This window comes from Sorex fumeus, unplaced genomic scaffold (genome assembly GCF_029834395.1).
Source record: "Sorex fumeus unplaced genomic scaffold, SorFum_2.1 ptg000118l, whole genome shotgun sequence".
NCBI lineage: Eukaryota > Metazoa > Chordata > Mammalia > Eulipotyphla > Soricidae > Sorex > Sorex fumeus.
In genome coordinates, this window is record NW_026606175.1 from 663799 (window position 1) to 675000 (window position 11202).

The following is an 11202-nucleotide window of genomic DNA, read 5'->3' on the forward strand; positions in this document are numbered from 1 at the left end:
AACATGCACACACACATGAACCACACACACGCACACACAAATCATACACACACATCAAGCACACACACACGAACCAAACATACACATGCACACACATATGGACACACAAATGAACCACACACACACGAACCACACACACACAAACCACACATACACATGCACACACCCATGAACCACCCACACATATGAACCACACATGCACACACACAAACCATGCATTCACATGCACACACCCATGAACCACCCACACATATGAACTACACATGCACACACACAAACCACACATACACATGCACACACACATGGACCACACACATATGAACCAGACATGCACACACAAACCACACATACACATGCACACACACATGGACCACACACATATGAACCAGACATGCACACACAAACCACACATACACATGCACACACAAACCACACATACACATGCACACACAAACCACACATACACATGCACACACCCATGAACCTCACACACAAGTCACCCACACATGAACCACACACACACACAAACGGACACACAACATGATCAACACACACAAACCACACATACACATGCACATGCACAGATGTGCCACACACACAAAACATGCACACACACATGAACCACACACATGCACACACACAAACCACACAAACACACGTCAAGCACACACACACGAACCACGCATATACATGCACACACACATGCACACATATGAACCACACAGATGAATCACACACACACAAACCACACATATGAACCACTCACACACGAACCACACACACACACAAACCACACATGCACATGCACACACCCATGAACCACACACACGAGTCACACACACATGAACCACACACACGTGCAAACACAAATGCACACAAAACATGATCAACGCATGCATACAGACAGATGACCCACACACATGTGCACAGACACGAACCACACACGCACACACATGAAAGACACACATGTGCCCACACATATGAACTGCACACACACAAACCACACGCACGGGCATATACACACGAACTGCACACACGAACTACACACACACACAAACCATACACGCGCACACACACAAGAACCACACACTCATGCACACATGTGCATACACACATAAACCACAAACACATGCACACACGCGAACCACACAACACACACGGGCATGCACACACATGAACTATATACATATGCACACACAAACCACACACATGCACAAACACACATGCACGCACGCACACAAAGCACACACACGTTCACACACCTATGAATCACACACGCACACACAGGAACCACAGACACGCACACACACACACACACACACAAGAACCACACGCACACATGCACACATGAGTGCAGAGCCAGGAGAAACCCCTGAGTAGTCCCTGAGCATCGCCAGGTGTGACTCAAAAAGCAAAAAAAAAAAATTACAATGGTGGTTAGCAATTAGACCATGGTTAGGAACCGTTTCTAAGGAGAAGGGGACAGTCAGCTCTCATGACCAGCTGCCCAATGCCTGCTCCAGGAAAACAGACACTGAGACCTGGTTGAAACTTAAAGTTCACTGCAGCCGGTCAGGGCATCAATTTTGCCCTCACACTGGGCAGACATCAAACGCAAAGCGGGAATTCCGTGGCAAATGAAATCCACACTAAGACGCACCAGTGGATGCAGGGAAATGCTTAATGGCCCCCATGTCAAGGACACGGGTATCTGATGTTTTTGTTTTCATTTGACTGGAGCGGGTAGGGTGTTGACCTTGCATGTGGCCAACCCGGGTTCGATTCCTCCACCCCGCTCGGAGAGCCCAGCAAGCTCCCGAGAGGATCCCACCTGCACGGAAGAGCCCTGCACGCTCCCCGTGGCGTCTTCGAGATGCCAAAAAACAGTCACAACGACTCTCACCGTGGAGACGTGACTGGTGCCCACTCAGCAAATCGATGAACCGCAGGACGACCATGTTACAGTGCTACAATTATTTCACTGTGCAGAGGAGGAATATCGAGTTTGCTGGGCTGGGAAGGGGCGACTTCCTTTCAAACGCGGTGCCACGTGGTCTCTTAACGAGGGGCCCGCGTCCCCTTTATGAAGGAAGAGTTCGTTTGTATCGATCCCACAGCCCCGTGCAGTTCCTCACGGTTGGATGCTAAACTTTCATCTCAACTAATGAAGATCGACGGGCTGTAATAAAACAGGGAGCTTTGTAAGGGGGGAGGGGGGGGAGTCTTCTTCCTCAGAGGTGCCCGAAAATACCCAAGATTGATGTCGGCCCAATTGAGGGAGGGAGCACTTTGCCCGAGTTAAAAAAATGAGGCTCATTTTTCTTTTGTTAATTGAATGTCAGTTGTTTTATTTATTTATTTATTTTAAAGTCTGTCTGGTGATCAGAGTCCATTAATACGAAATGTGTTTAAAACTCCCCCCACCCCCCAGAAATAGCTGGAAGAGGATGCGGCGGGACGGTGGGTAGCCCTGCCGTCCGCGTGGAAACGACCACAGTTTCCGTCTGTACAAATCAGCGGTCGGAAAGAAAAACCGACGTTCAGTGGGAACACGGTGATGCGTGTGTGAAAAATTACTCCCTGCATCCTGATTTTCTGCATATCTCGGAGAGCTCGGCATGCTACTGAGAGTATCTCGCCCGCACGGCAGAGCCTGGCAAGCTCCCCGTGACGTCTTCGATGTGCCAAACACAGTAACAGCAAGTCTCACGATGGAGACGTTACTGGGCCCGCTCGAGCAAATCGATGATCAATGGGAGAACCGTGACCGGACCGTGAAGTGTTGGAGAGAAAAACAATGTTTTCCCCTCTTTTGTTTGTTTGTTTGTTTAGCTTTTTGGGTCACACCCAGCGATGCTCACGGGTTCCTCCTGGCTCTGCACTCGGGAATGACTCCTGGCGGTGCTCGGGGGACCCTAGGGGATGCTGGGAATCGAACCCGGGTCGGCCGCGTGCATGGCAGACGCCCTCCCTGCTGTGCTATCACTCTGGCCCCCTCTCCTCGGCTCTTGAGAGGATTGTGACCAAATGACCTACACCGTGTCAGTCAAAGAGAGTTCCCAAAGCATTCTTGCAAGTGTAGGGTTGCCCCCTGTGATGACGGCGAAGTTTTAAGAAAGGAGAGAGAGAGAGACAGAGACAGAGAGGAGACAGAGAGAGACAGAGAGAGACAGAGAGAGAGACAGAGGAGACAGAGAGACAGAGAGAGACAGAGAGAGAGAGAAAGAGACAGAGAGAGACAGAGACAGAGAGACAGAGAGAGAGAAAGAGACAGAGACAGAGAGACAGAGAGAGACAGAGCGAGACAGAGACAGAGATACAGAGACAGAGAGACAGAGAGAGACAGAAAGAGAGAAAATCGCAGGCGATGTTGGAGACTTTGGGATGAAGATCGAAGGGGAAATGTGTTTGCGGACTGGATGCTAATGGCTTCATCTTTCTCCTTGCAGAAGCCGACTTTGATGCATGACCAGTTCTATCCATTCTCCAGGGAATAATTCCCCCGGCCCTGAATGTGTCTCTGCTGGCCTTTGTGTGTTGGAGTGTGTGTGTGTGTGTTTTATGTTGTGTGTGTCCGTGTGTGTGTGTGCGTGTGCGTGCGTGTGTGTGTGTGTGCGTGTGCGCGTGCGTGTTTCTGGGGAAAGAATCAATGCTTTTGACATTTTCTATTTTTTTTCCACTTTTTCTTTTTGGGTCCCACCCGGCAAGGCCCAGGGGAGTTTACTCCTGGGCTCTGCACACAGGAAGGACTCTCGGTGGTGCACAGGGGACCCTAGGGGATGCCGGGCGTCGAACCCGGGTTGGCCGTGTGCAAGGCCAACGCCTTCCCAGCTGCAGGACGATCACTCCCACCCCTGCTTCTTGTGACATTTCAGAACTTAAAAAAATAAATAAATAAAATCCCCCTTTGCCATTGTGATTTTTTCACCGTTTTCTTTTTGCAGCCCTCCAAGTCAGCCCCGAAACAGGTGTGTCCCGTGTCTTCCGGGGGGGAACTTTCCTTTCAAGACGTGTTTGTGGAGACCCCGAAAGCAACGCCCGCAAGTCGTTCATCTCCACTCCTGCCGGTGTAGCCCAGGTCTTTTCATTCCTTTCTCCGGGCCCCGGTGAGCTCTCTCTCTCTCTGTGTCTGTCCGTCAATCAGGGAACTGCAGACTGTAATCCACTTATCAGCTCAAAGACTTCACTGCTTTCCTCTGGGAGTCTTTCCAGGGAACTTGATTCGGCGAAAGAGCTTTGCCACGGAGAGATTTCTTTTTCTTCCCAGAGAGATTTTCTTTTTCTTTGAATCACAATATATTTATTCATGCACTTGGCAGGAGCAAAGGCAGAGAGAAGCGGCCCATCAATGGGCTCTGCAGCGGCTTGGAAGTTCTTAAGGACCAACCGACTCGTCCTTTGGAACATTCCGGACTCTGAGTCACTCCTGAGGAAGTGCGGTTTGTGTGTTCCTGCGGGATGTTTTTTTCTCCTCCCGGCCGGTTGGCAACAAGGACTCCTGGTTCCCGTGTCCAGGGCCAAGAATGCTCCAGGGGCCTTTCAGTTTCCTTTTGCAGGCCGGGCCTGGAGGCCCTTGAAAAAAAAAAACAAACAAAAAAAAGGGTCTGTTTGGAAAAAAAGCCGGAAGCTCCCTGTTCCCTGCCCTGACTCACTGTGTCCTTTGTCTCTGAGTCAATGGAGCGGACCAAAAAAAAAAGAAAAATGGGGTGTGTGTGTGTGTGTGTGTGTGTGTGTGTGTGTGTGTGTGCGCGCGCTCGTGCGCTATGGAATGCCAGGAATGAAGAAGTACGTTGGTGGAAAAGAGACAAAGAAATATTCTGCAGGTGGGGTTTGGACAAGGGATGGTGTCAGCGGAATGGAGTTTACTGCATAGCTTATGGGATCATCACCATCTCTGTCTCTCTGTCTCTGTCTATCTCTGTCTCTGCCTCTCTGTCTCTGTGTCTCTGTCTGTGTCTCTGTCTGTATCTCTCTGTCTGTCTCTGTCTCTCTCTCTGTGTCTCTGTCTCTGTCTATGTCTCTGTCTGTGTCTCTCTCTGTCTCTTTCTCTCTCTCTGTCTCTATCTATCTCTGTGTCTCTCTGTCTCTGTCTCTCTATCTCTCTCTGTGTCTCTCTGTCTCTGTCTCTCTGTCTCTCTCTGTGTCTCTCTGTCTCTGTCTCTCTGTCTCTCTCCCTGTCTCTCCCTGTCTCTCTCTGTCTCTCTCTCTGTCTCTCTCTCTGACTCTCTCTGTCTCTTTCTCTCTCTCTGTCTCTCCCTGTCTCTCTCTGTCTCTCTCTGTCTCTGTCTCTCTGTCTCTCTCTGTCTCTGTCTCTCTGTCTCTCTCTGTCTCTGTCTCTCTGTCTCTCTGTCTCTCTCTGTCTCTGTCTCTCTGTCTCTATCTCTCTGTCTCTCTGTGTCTCTGTCTCTCTTTCTGTGTGTGTCTCTGTCTCTCTTTCTCTCTCTGTGTGTCTCTCTGTCTCTGTCTCTCTCTGTGTCTCTATCTCTCTGTCTCTCTGTCTCTGTCTCTGTCTCTGTCTCTCTGTCTCTCTCTCTCTCTCTCCCTCTCCCTTTTGGGCATTGTGCTTTGCAACCCAGACCCTGAAAGGTTATCAGGAATATCCCTGTGATGTCGGCAGGTCCCACGGGTGACTGAAGTGGAACAGGGAGGAGAGAGAGAGAGAGAGAGACAGAGACAGAGACAGAGACGGTTCACTTTCTCCCCATCCACCTCTGGTCCCACCCCGGGGGACCCAGGGTGACTGGGTTCTTGTGTCAACCTCACACGCAGAAAGGAATTTCTGGAGTCGACGGGCAGTGAAGGAAATAGATTTTATTTGGAGGGTGTTTTGAAGGGGTGTGTGTGTGTGTGTGTGTGTGTGTGTGTGTGTGTGTGTGTGTAAGAGAGAGAGAGAGAGTGTGTGTGTGTGTGTGTAAAGTGCTGAAGGCAGACCCCAGGCTTCTCCAAGGGCGGCGAGACCCCTACACACACACACACACACACCCAGCATCAAACAGGAATGCGTGAAAGTCCCCATCTCCGGAGGGAAGATGCAGTGACCCGTGAACTCAGCCATGTGGGCACCAGCAGCACCTGGGCTCAGGCAGCCTCTGAGGGGGGCCTTGAGAGGGTTTCTCCCACCTGCCCGGATCGGGGGGCTTGTCCCCAGGTCCGAGTCCGTTGCTAAGGAGGTTGCCAGGGGAGGGGGTTGGGAGTGGGGGGTGGGCTTCTTTGGCCTGAGAAGACCCTCACCTGGCGCTGGCAAGGAACTGTGAGGAGATTGGAATCTCCCCACCCCAGGATGGAAACTCCTCGAATACCCTTGGACCTCTCCCTGGAATTGGATGAACCTGAATGATTCAAGCCCCAGAGAAGACTCCGGAAACGTTCCAGGCCCAGACGTCCCGAGAAGATGATGGGCTCTCAAGGCCTCCCTTGGACACGTGTCGCCCACAACTTCCGTCTTGAGATCGGGGGGGCTTTCACGCTTTCCCTGTCTGATGCTGGGTGGTGTGTGTGTCTGTGTGTGTGTGTGTGTGTGTGTGTGTGTGTGTGTGTAGGGGTCTCTCCACCCTCGGAGAAGCCCTGGGGGTCTCTCTTGAGCACGTGGCTCTCCACTATCTCTCTCCCACTTTTCTCTCCCTCCTTCCCTACAAAAACCTGCCAATAAACACGGTGTAATTTTCACTGCCCATGTACTCCTGAATTTCCTTTCTTCAAGGCTGGGTATAGCTCGGGGCGGGGGTGGGGGTGGTCCTGGTCCCATCCAGATTCTGCAGAACCCGGCACTGGTGCTGCCGCAAGAGTCCAGGAATGCAGTTTCTCTTGGCCCTGGGGATGGGGTTGGGAATTCTCTCATCTTGCCGTGCACCGTGTCCCGTCAGAATCTCGCAGGAAACCGTGTCTAGGACCCACAGTCACCAAAGGGTTCCTGGGTCATGTGCTCCATTTCTCAGAGACCCTTCCTCGTGGCTGTATGATTTGTTGCTATAGTGTGTGTGTGTGTGTATGTGTGCGTGGGTGGGTGTTTCTCTGTGTTTTCCTGAGTCTGTTTGTCTGTCTGTGTGTGTGCATATTTGTTTCTGTGTCTGTTTGCGACTGTGCGTCTGTGATTTTGTTTGTTTTTGTGTCTCTTTGTGTGTCTCTGTGTGTATGTGTGCCTGTGTGGGTGCATTTGTGTCTGCATATTGTGTCCCTGTGTGGATGTGTGCCTGTGTGCAGATTTGTGTCTCTGTGTGGATTGCCGTGTGGATTTGTGTCTGTGTGGATTTGTGTGGATTTGTGTCTGTGTTTGTGACTGTGTGTATTTGTGTCCCTGTGTGTATTTTTGCCTCTTTGTGAGTCTCTGTGTGTATGTGTGCCTGTGTGTGCATTTGTGTCTGTATTTAAATCTGTGTGTATCTGTGTCTGTGTGTAGTTGTGTCTGTGTACTTGTGTGTATCTGTGTCTGTGTGTATACTTGCGTCTGCATATTTGTTTCCCTGTGTGTATTTGTGTCTGTGTATATTTGTGTCTGTATTTTTCTGTATTTATTTGTGTCTCTCTGTGTGTATTTGTGCCTATATTTGTGTTTGTGTGTATACTTGCGTCCATGTGTCTGTGTGTGTCTGCATGTGTGTGTCTGTATTAGTGTTTGCATGGGTCTGTGTTGATGCATCTATTTATATTTGCTTCTGTGTGTGTATTTGTGTCTGTGTGTACTTGTGTCTGTGTGTGTATTTGTGTCTGTGTTTGTGTCTATGTGCATTTGTTTTTGCATATTCGTGTCCCTGTGTGTATTTGTGTCTCCTTGTGTGTCTCTGTATGTTTTTGTGCCTGTGTGTGCATTTGTGTCTGTATTTGTATCTGTGTGTATATTTGTGTCTGTGTGTAGTTGTGTCTGTGTATTTGTGTGTATCTGTGTCTGCGTGTATGTTTGTGTCTACATATTTGTGTCCCTGTGTGTATCTGTCTGTGTTTATCTGTGTATATTTGTGTGTTCTGTGTGTGCATTTGTGTCTGCGTATACTTGTGTTTGTGTTTGTATTTATTTGTGTCTCTCTGTGTGTATTTGTGTCTATATTTGTGTTTGTGGGTGTAATTTGTCTGTGTGTCTATGTGTGTCTGCCTATGCGTGTGTCTGTTCTAGTGTTTGCATGGGTCTGTGTTTGTGCCTCTGGTTATATTTGTTTCTGTGTGTATTTGTGCCTGTATATATTTTTGTCTGTGTATGTTTGTGTCTCTGTGTGTATTTGCGTGTGTATTTGTGTCTGTGTGTATTTGTCTATGTGTATTTGTGTCTGTGTTTGTGAGTGTGTGTATTTGTGTCTGGTGTTTGTGTCCCTGTGTGTAATTTTGCCTCTTTGTGTGTCTCTGTGTGTTTTTGTGCCTGTGTGTGTGCATTTGTGTCTGTAGTTGCATCTGTGTGTATATTTGTGTCTGTGTGTAGTTGTGTCTGTGCATTTGTGTGTATCTGTGTCTGTGTGTATACTTGCGCCTGCATATTTGTGTCCCTGTGTGTATTTGTCTCTGTGTATATTTGTGTCTGTATTTGTCTGTATTTATTTGTGCTTCTCTACTTGTATTGTGCCTATTTTTGTGTTTGTGTCTGTAGTTGTGTCCATGTGTCTGTGTGTGTCTGTACTAGTGCTTGCATGTGTCTGTGTGCCTGTGTGTATATTTGTTTCTGTGTGTGTGTTTGCGTCTGTGTGCATATTTGTGTCTGTGTGCATTTGTGTCTCTGTGTGTTTGTGTCTCTGTGTGGATGTGTGTCTGTGTGTGGATTTGCGCCTGTGTTTGTGTCTGTGTGTATTCGTGTCTGTGTATTCGTGTCTCTCTGTGTCTCTGTATATTTGTGCCTGTGTGTGCATTTGTTCTGTATTTGTGTCTGCGTGTGTATTTGTGTCTGTGTATTTGCGTATATATCTGTGTCTATGTGCATATTTGTGTCTGCATATTTGTGTCCCTCTGTGTATTTGTGTGTCTCTGTGTGTCTCTGTGTGTATTTGTGCCTGTGTGTGCATGTATGTCTGTATTTGCATCTCTGTGTGTAGTTGTGTCTCTGTGTGTTTCTTTATGTGTGTGTTTGTGGCTGTGTGCGTCTGTGCGAGTGGGCACCAGTCACGTCTCCATGTTGACACTTGTGATTAATAATCAATAATAATAATAAACTCTACTCTGCTCCTTGCCTCAGAATTAATAATCAATAATAGAGCACTGTCCTCCCGTCATTCATCAGTTTGCTCTAGTAATCAATAATAATAATAATGTCACTGTTCACACTGGGGAGCTCCAGGTAGTACTCAGATAGGGACCGTGTAGTACCAGGGATCCAACTCGGTGGAGTACCAGGGGTTCAATTTGGTGGAGTACCAGGGTGTCCAACTCAGTGGAGTACCAGGGTGTCCGACTCGGCAGAGTACCGGGGGGTCCGACTCGGTGGAGTACGAGGGAGTTCAACTAGGTGGAGTATCAGGGGTCCGACTTAGTAGAGTACCAGGGGGTCCAACTCGGTGGAGTACCAGGGGGTCCAGCTTGGTGGAGTACTGGGGGTCCAGCTCGGTGGAGTACCAGGGGGGTCCAGCTTGGTGGAGTACCAGGCAGTCCAACTCACTGGAGTACCAGGGGCTGTCCAGCTCGGTGGAGTACCAGGGGGGGGTCCAGCTTGGTGGAGTACCGGGGGTTCCAACTCGATGGATTACCGGGGGCCCGACTAGGTGGAGTACCATGGGTCCAATTCAGTGGAGTATCGGGGTCCAACTCAGTGGAGTATCGGGGTGTCCAACTCGGTGGAGCACCAGGGGGTCCAACTCGGTGGAGTACCAGGGGTCCAACTCGATGGAGTACCAGGATATTCAACTCAGTGGAGTACCAGGGGTCCAATTTGGTGGAGTACCAGGGGGGTCCAAGTCAGTGGAGTACTAAGGATCCAATTTGGTGTAGTACCAGGGGTCCAACTCAGTAGAGTATTGGGGGTCCAACTCAGTGGCGTACCAGGGGTCCAACTCGGTGGAGTACCATGAGTCCAACTTGGTGGAGTACTGGGGGTTTGACTACGTGGAGTACCAGGGCTCCAAGTCAGTGGAGTACCAGGGGGGTCCAACTCGGTGGAGTACCAGGAGGTCCAACTCAGTGGAGTACCAGGGGGTCCAACTTGGTGTACTACCAGGAGTTCAACTCGGAGGAGTACCTGGGAGAGTTCAACTTGGCAGAGTACTGGGGGGTCCAACCTGGTGGAGTACCAGGGGGGTCCAGCTCGGTGGAGTACCAGGGGGGGGTCCAGCTCGGTGGAGCACCAGGAGGTCCAACTCAGTGGAGTACTAGGGATCCAACTTGGAGGAGTACCTGGGAGAGTCCAACTTGGCAGAGTACCGGGGCTCCAGCTCGGTGGAGTATCAGGGGTCCAACTCGGTGAAGTATCAGGGGGTCCAACTCGGTCGAGTACCAGGGATCCAACTTGGTGGAGTCCCAGGAGATCTAACTCAGTGGAGTACCAGGGGCTCCAAGTCAGTGGAGTACCAGGGGGGTCCAACTCGGTGGAGTACCAGGAGGTCCAACTCAATGGAGTACCAGGAGGTCTAACTCAGTGGAGTACCAGGAGGTCCAACTCAGTGGAGTACCAGGAGGTCCAACTCAGTGGAGTACCAGGGGGTCCAACTTGGTGTACTACCAGGAGTTCAACTCGGAGGAGTACCTGGGAGAGTTCAACTTGGCAGAGTACCGGGGGTCCAAATCGTTGGAGTACTAGGGACCCAACTCGGTAGAGTATTGGGGATCCAACTCGGTGGAGTACCACAGGTCCAACTCGGTGGAGTATTGGGGATCCAACTTGGTGGAGTACCACAGGTCCAACTCGGTGGAGTACCAGGAGACCTAACTCAGTGCAGTACCAGGGGGTCCAACTCGATGGAGTACCGGGGATCGAACTCGGGGTAGAAAACATGAGGTGTGTATTATTGCAATCTCCTCCTTCTTCACTCAGAAGCCTGACACGTGTGTATGTGTGTGTGTGCGTGTTTGTGAGTGTGTGTGTGTGTGAGTGTGTGTGTATTTCCCCGTCACTGACTGCTTGACCCTAAATCAGATCCTACCCTTGCGACAGCACAGCGGGGAGGGCGTTTGCCTTGCAAGCGGCCGGCCCAGCCGACCCGGGTTCGATTCCTCCATCCCTCTCGGAGAGCCCGGCCAGCTCTCGAGAGGATCCCGCCCGCACAGTGGCAGAGCCTGGCAAGCTCCCCATGGTGG